At 40.6% G+C, this 7,907-nt stretch overlaps 1 long non-coding RNA gene across 1 annotated transcript; it reads left to right on the top strand.

The window, feature by feature from the left end:
* The first annotated feature begins 3,438 nt into the window (after positions 1 to 3,438).
* On the top strand, positions 3,439 to 5,922 carry LOC138912424 (uncharacterized). The gene is made up of 2 exons (XR_011417968.1): positions 3,439 to 4,943; positions 4,995 to 5,922. It is a non-coding gene; the product is annotated as an uncharacterized lncRNA (long non-coding RNA).
* Positions 5,923 to 7,907: the final 1,985 nt, after the last annotated feature.

The raw sequence follows: 7,907 nt of genomic DNA, 5'->3' as shown, positions 1-7,907 counted from the left end.
GATCACCGGAACGTCAAAGTATTTCCGAAACGCGAGTACAGCAGCTAATTACAGATTCCTTAGAAACCTTTCGCGTCAGCATGGTTGCTGCTGTGGCTGATGAGATCAATACAACGATGCGGAACCTTCAGTTGGCTAATAATTCCCAAAATCCGCGGAATGAAATCCCATTGGAGAATCCTTCTAACTTAAATCGATCCAATGCAAGCAGAGTAGACAGTAATCAAGCCTCTAGTATTCGTTTGCCTTCAGGAGATCCTATGGCCCAAGCCGTAACTCGTCCCGACAAAGTTTCAAGCGTTATTTCCAATTGGCGTGTGAAATTTACTGGCATGGCCAATGATATACCTGTTGAAGACTTTATCTATAGGATAAATAGTTTAACCATTCAATGCCTAAACGCAAACTGGAATTTGCTATACCAATTTGCCAACTTATTATTTTCCGGACCAGCTTTACAATTTTACTGGCGTTTTCAGAGATCTTCAAGTGAACCGAATTGGTTTCACCTGTGCAGAAGTCTCCGTGAACGGTATAGAGAACAGCGCACTGACGAAGAAATTAAAGACTCTCTTCGACTTAGAAAACAGAAAAGCGGAGAAAATTTTGATGATTTTCTAGATGCTATCCTAACGATTGCAGATGCTTTGCGTGAGCCTATGACCGACAGTGAGCTAGTAACCAATGTTAAAAAGAACCTTAAACCTGAATTACGACTAGAATTATTACATGTTTTGACTCCAAACATAGCCTCCTTGAGAGCAGAGTGCCACAAGCACGAACGATTTCTTAATAGCATGGCAGGTAGATCGGCAGACCGACCTCCTTTAAACAGGCGATTTGTAAATGAGGTAGCACAGGATGAAGACTTTAGGGAAGAAGAGAATTATCAAAACTTAAATGACATAGAAATAAATGCGATGCGTAATGCTGAGCGCTTTAAATGTTGGAATTGTGAGGAGACCGGACACAGATATCATGATTGCCTCAAGGCCAGACGCATATTTTGCTATGGTTGTGGTCGTCCTGACACTTATAAGCCTAGTTGCTTGAAATGTAATCCACCGGCGGAAAACTCGTAAGAGGATGTCCATAAATCCTGACTGGTGGATATCCTGCTTCAAACCCCGCATCAGTAATAGGTGCTAATCATATTCCATCTTCTTATTTATCTAACTCTCAACCTGATTCGACAACACCTAACTCAGAATTTGACAAACCCAACAGTGAGTTAAATAAAAGCCCACCCGTATCCTCACGAAACTTTATAATTATCCCCTACCATGAACGAGTACGTAATTATTATCGGCGTAGAGCGGAAATATTTACTCTTCGAATTGATTCTGCCAACAAAACTCGATCGGCTAAGCGCATGTGTTCATTTTGGAAACAGCAGCGCGAAATGAAGAAGTATGTCGTATCCTCTATTGTCAGGCAGGACAATGACAACCGTCCCTACATCGCGATGGAATTATTTAACAAAACGTTCTTGGCCTTGCTTGATAGTGGCGCTAACAAAAGCGTAATAGGAGGTAATTTGGCTAAGTTGATTCCTACAGATTATCCAGGGTTAAAGAAGTTAAAATGTTTTGTTCGTACAGCCGACGGTCAAAATCAAGACGTCACAGCTACCATTGTTGTTCCGATTCACTATAACTCCTTATCTCAGGATGTCGAATTTTTAGTAGTACCCAGTGTTAAACAAGATATAATCTGCGGAATGGATTTTTGGCAAATATTTGGATTAGGAATATCCAGTTCCACATCAATTTCTGAAATTTCTGACTCCAATGCCTTAAGTGACACACTTCTGCTTAATGCCACTGATCAAAATCGATTACAAGCTGTTATCGAATTCTTTCCATCGTCTGACAAAAGTGGTTAAGGAAAAACAACCCTAATAGAACATCATATAGATACCGGTGCAGCGAAGGCAATAAAGCAAAGATATTACAACCTATCACCAGCCAAAGAGCTTCAGTTATGCCAAGAAGTAGATCGCATGCTTAGCCTGGGAGTACTAGAAGAAGCACCCGCGTCCGCATGGTCTTCTCCGGCAGTCCTTGTCTTAAAACCAGGCAAAGTGCGAATTTGTTTAGATTCTAGAAAACTTAACTCTGTCACCACAAAGGATGCATATCCTACTCCTCTTATTGAAGGTTTACTAAGTCGCTTACCTCCAGTACACTGCATATCGAAAATTGATTTAAAGGATGCGTTTTGGCAGATATGTCTGGACGAAGAATCGAAACCAAAAACCGCCATAACTATACCCAACCGTCCTTTATATCAATTTACACGAATGCCTTTCGGACTAACTAATGCTCCACAAACTCTCTGTAGACTTATGGATAAAGTAATACCTTATAGAATGAAATCGCACGTGATGGTATACTTAGATGACCTATTAGTCATGTCTTCCAGTTTCGAAGAGCATCTTTCTCATCTGGCCGAAGTTGCTACACAACTTCGCAAGGCAGGTCTTACTATCAATATCGCCAAAAGTCAGTTTTGTTTAAAAAGAGTCGAGTACTTAGGATACATTGTTGGAGAAGGAACTTTGCAAGTGAATCCCAATAAAGTAACCGCCGTGTCCAACTTTCCTGTTCCTAAAACCAAACGTCAACTTAAGAGATTCCTTGGGATGACCGGTTGGTATCAACGGTTTATTAACCAATATTCTGAACGAACCTTCCACCTAACCGAGTTGTTGCGAGGAAAAGAATTTCACTGGAATGACAGCGCCCAAGTTTCTTTTGAACAATTGAAAAAGGATCTGACCACTGCTCCACTATTAGTACATCCCAATTATGATAATCCGTTTATAGTGCAGTGTGATGCCTCGATCAATGGTGTGGGAGCGCTTTTAGCTCAATGTGATGAAAACGGAATAGAACGCCCTATTGCATATATGTCGAAGAAGCTTAATAGAGCTCAAAAGAATTATTCTACCACGGAACTCGAATGCTTAGCCGTAGTGTTAGCTATTAAAAGATTCCGCATGTATATTGAGGGACATCCATTTACTGTTGTGACCGATCATGCCAGCCTCCGATGGCTCATGACACAGCAAGACCTTCAAGGAAGACTTGCTCGGTGGGCACTTAAACTTCAAGGATTTAATTTTAGCATAGAACATCGTCGAGGTAGCGAAAATGTGGTAGCTGATGCCATTTCAAGATCATTTGAATCGGATGATGTTCTTGCTACGATTGATATCGATGTTCTCCCTGAAATTGATGTGGAATCCGAATACTTTCAGTCTTCTAGCTATTCACAACTTAAAGAAAAGTTAACACAGTCTCAACTACCCGATTTTCAAGTCATAGATGGTTTTCTGTATCACAGGGTTGGTTTCTCTAACACTTCGTCCGAGCCCCTTGTTGTTCCTGTCGAGCTAAGAGAGGGTGTAATCAAGTCAGCTCACGATCAGCCATCTTCCACCCACATCTTCCAAATGTTTGGAAAACATCCGAAGGAAGTTTTACTGGCCTCGTGTGGTTGTGGATGTACGCACTTACATCAAGAACTGTGAGATTTGTAAGACATCAAAATATCCCACGCAGAAACTTAAACCACCAATAGGACAACAAATTGTTAGCGAACGAGTATTTCAAAGAATCTATATAGACTTTATTGGTCCTTTCCCAAGAACGAAAAGAGGTCATATAGGAATCTTTATAGTACTCGATCATCTATCGAAATTCACGTTTCTCAAACCCGTAAAGAAGTTTACTCCTCAAGTCATTACGTCGTACCTCAAAGAAGAAATTTTTGATTGTTATGGAACGCCTGAAGTTATAGTAAGCGATAATGGCTCGCAATTCAAAAGTCATGACTTTTCTTCTTTTCTCTCTAAGCATGGCATTACCCACACTTGCACCGCAGCCTATTCGCCACAGTCCAATGCCGCAGAAAGAGTTAATAGGTCTATCAATGCTGCATTAAGAGCATATACCCGATCCGATCAGAGAGAATGGGATAGATATCTTAGTAGTATAAATTGTTCTCTGCGTCGTCATATACACCAGTCAATAGCTGAGTCACCATTCTTTGTTGTCTTCGGGCAGCATATGATGTGTCACGGAAAAGATTATAAAGTACTCAAAAATCTAAATCTGCTTAATGAAAACTCCTTACGACTAAACCGTCAAGACCAATTCTCTACAATACGTTTCGATCTCCAAAAGCATTTAGACAAAGCGTATGAAAAGAATGAGCATTCCTATATCCTCCGATCTAAGCCTCGATCTTTTCAGGTAGGAGACGAAGTGATAAAACGAAACTTTACCCTTAGCAATGCCGCCGCCAACTTTAATGCTAAGCTTGCGCCGGTAGAAATAAAAGTCCGCGTTAAACAAAGATTAGGAAACTCACTCTATTTACTTGAGGATTTAAATGGCAAGGAACTAGGAACATATCACGCAAAGGATATTTGGTAACAGTATACACCCTTTTCAGGTTTTATCTTTGTCGTAAAGACTAAAGATTAATCCTGTGCTGTAGTGGTGTGAATTATTAGAAAAGGATTTTTGTATATTTTTAAAATATAAAACTAGAGCTACTGGTTCCGCAACTTTGTGGCAACCTCAGCTCCCAGAAAAATACCAAACGATATGTTAGTACTTTCCAACACTGCTTGTCAGAATGACAATTGACAGCAGCTTGCCGCGGCCATTGCAGTTATTCGTTCTCTTATTTCTGATCTTTCGGCCAAAGCACACGCGTTTGATTTCCAAGCGAGTTTTTATAAGTGATTGCTAAGTTCTGGCGTATATCTATAAACGCACCACATCGGGCTTTACACCCGCCCCAACCATCGCATCAGGAATTAAGAGACCGAAGAAACCAACTAGATCCCAATTCTCCACGTTGGCTGGCTGGGTTTTTTTTTGTTGGCGGTAAACCTAACCTCCAACTAAAAGTCGAAAAAAACCAATTAGGTGAGCCAATCAAGCCCTCGATAATCAAAAAAACTAATAGGTAATTATTAGAAGGTGCGGATTGGGCCTCGGAGAAATCGCCAGGTGCTCGTTTTTGGCCGCTCTGGTCGCCAACACGTGGAGCCGGCCTACATCTCGAGCCGAGCCGCGTAGTTTTTAGTGCAAAACCATGAGCGCTTTAATATGTACGGACATCTAGGTAAATAAACTACCCTTAGTTAACACAGCCTGGGCCAGTTATTCATTTTGTTTCTAGTTCCTAGATCGATACACGTGTTGTACAGAGATTTTTCTGATCACTTGTGCGTAGCCTAAACCCTGAGCGTAGGTTGGCCATTCCAACGACCTACAGGAGCCTCTTTGTTTTCGACTCTACTGCCCCTCAGCTAAGGATTCACCAACCGATCTTGGCAGTCGATCTGACTGCATCAGCAATCATTTTTTGTAGTATTAAAATATATAGATTTAAGTTTTGTAGACAATAAGCTTAGTAAACGGGTACAGTATGTATTATTGGCATTAGATTGACCGTTAACTAACAAAACTTTGTAGTTCACCCAGCACACACACATCATACAGCAAACACATCCACCTTTACATACACCGTCCACAGGCTTGTCGACTGCGTTGGAAGGAAATTTAAAGAATTCCTGTTGTAAGTACGGCATAGCCGATCGTAAGTTAACCTCAATCTGAGCCAATTTACATAACTTATAGTTCAAATAGCCACCCCGTAAAAATGTTGAGAACAATTTAGTTTACTTTTAATTGCTAACGTAAACACCAATCGTCGAATTTTGAATGAAGAATATACCTGAAGTGTCTGCCCATTATATGGTAAATTTGCCATGGGCTAGTTAACATTAATTGACTCCTAAGCAGTTGCCATGGGCAAGCTTACTTTAAGTTTTTTTGTACGATTTTATGAATTAAGTAATCCAAAGTAAAATGAAGTAATTCTCTGCCAATTGGGTCACCTGAGGTAACTGTGCATCATTATTAAGGGCATTGGCCACATACGCAAAGCGAGCCTATGCAAGGTTGGGTGGGTTTTGAAGAGGAATTACATAACATCTTAAATTCCTCACACTTAATATAAATTTAGGTTCTTTGGGCTTTGGTTTAGTTAGTCAATGGTCCCTACTCTGTCTACTATTTAAGTTTATGTGACGGCGCGGTTCTCTAGGTAGCAAAACCCCACTCCCATTTTCCCTGAGCACAGTCGACCCTGTAGGCAGAGTACGCTGCCAGATAGCCGCACACATTGCCGTGTTCGTTACACATCTACCGTAGGCAACAATTCTTGGCTTTTCCTTTTTTGTGTTTTGTACTTGAGGTGGAAGCAATGACATCAATGCGACAGTCCTCGCCATTTAATGTGACCTGAAGGCCACTTGCATTATGAGCAAAAAACCTGGCTTCTCTCTCCTAGATTTCTCAAATCGGTTTTGAAACTCATAAGACAGTGTAATTTCAATTGGGAGTGATCAATGTCATTGCCAAACACCATTACTGCGTGCTACAAAAGCGTCTCGCGGAGTGGTTTTTATGTTTTTCGACCAAACCTCGAAAAATGCAGCACGGCTTATTTCACTCATTTCTAAATAGAAGGTCTTTGGGCAAAATATGGGCAAAATTTTATTTTAAATTCTGAATCAGAATGAATGCATGCGAAGGATGTATGTTCTGGTTGGATAGAATACGATAGAATAATATAAGTTTTTTTCCACCAAAAAACAGAAACATGAAAAAATACACTTACTTTTTGTCACTTTTTTTAAAAAATGAACAAAAAAAATTTTGTCCCAAAAAAATGCTTTTGTTTTTGAAAGTGGAATAAAAATTGTCTAAAGTTTCTAGGAAAAATAACTTTTAGCTGCTCCCACTGATCACGCGATGCAATTGATAAGGCTAAATTTTGTCGACTGTTGCTCGCTTCCCAGTGCAATTTTACATGCATTTCTAAAGACCAACTTTAAAAACCGTTATCTTCCAAAAAAAAATGGTTTGTTTTGTTTTGTGCCTGTTTTCGTAATAGTTTAACATTTCTAAAACTGCTGCTTAAAGCTCATCGACCTCAAAAATAGTTCAACCTTTGCCAAAAGTCCCGCTAGATTGGCCAAATCTTACACTGTGCGTCGGAAAACAAACGCAACCGTGAGACAACTTCAGAGCAGTGTTTGACGCTGTTAAAGCGCATTCCGAAGTAGTTTCAAATTGGTCGAATTCGGCTACAAACCTCGAGAAAACGTATTTTTCAGACGGGTTAAAGAAGTTGGAGCATCTCTGGGTCAAGTGTATCGAGCTTAAAGGAGATTACGTTGAGAAATAAATCGCCAATTTTCCAAAATTGTCGTTTTTCTTTTGGAGGCTAATTACTTATCGGACCACCCTCGTAGTAGGGTCTGTGCTTTTTCGACGTGAAATTCGGTCACTGCTGTCGGCTTGTCGGTCCGTTCGCGACGGCTCTGTAATGCCCTCTGCTCATTATGGACGCGTCGCGTTTGCATCCATTTACCGTTTAACGCGCCCAAATCCCATACAAAACTTGTAGGCGAGGAGTGAGGAGGGGAGGGTGGAAATTTGTCGCGTTACAGGGCTGGAAAGTGAAATTTGTGGTATATTTAAGCAGTATTAACCAGGCATGAACATTTTTCTGGACCCGAGACTGATAAGAGGCTGATAAGAAGCGGGAAATATTAAAACCATTTATTGTTGATATTTACATGAACTTTATTTCGTATAGATTGGTATTTGATATATGATATATGCCAAATGATCTGGCAATAGTTCAGAATTCCGAGGATGATTCAAGCGCATAAAGGGCAGTAGCAGTTCGTTTATCCAATGGAATGGCTCGGCTAGAAAGGATCGGAAGCGAAATATTGGTCGTTGCAGCGCAGCCACATGGGCTTCCCTGTCTTCATGATCTTGACGTTTGCTTCGCGTGCGCCATTCGTCCAT

The sequence above is a fragment of the Drosophila takahashii genome, chromosome 2R, assembly GCF_030179915.1.
Source record: "Drosophila takahashii strain IR98-3 E-12201 chromosome 2R, DtakHiC1v2, whole genome shotgun sequence".
NCBI classification, from domain to species: Eukaryota; Metazoa; Arthropoda; class Insecta; order Diptera; family Drosophilidae; genus Drosophila; species Drosophila takahashii.
The sequence above is the reverse complement of the archived record's forward strand: the minus strand, read 5'-3'. Positions and strand labels throughout refer to the sequence as shown.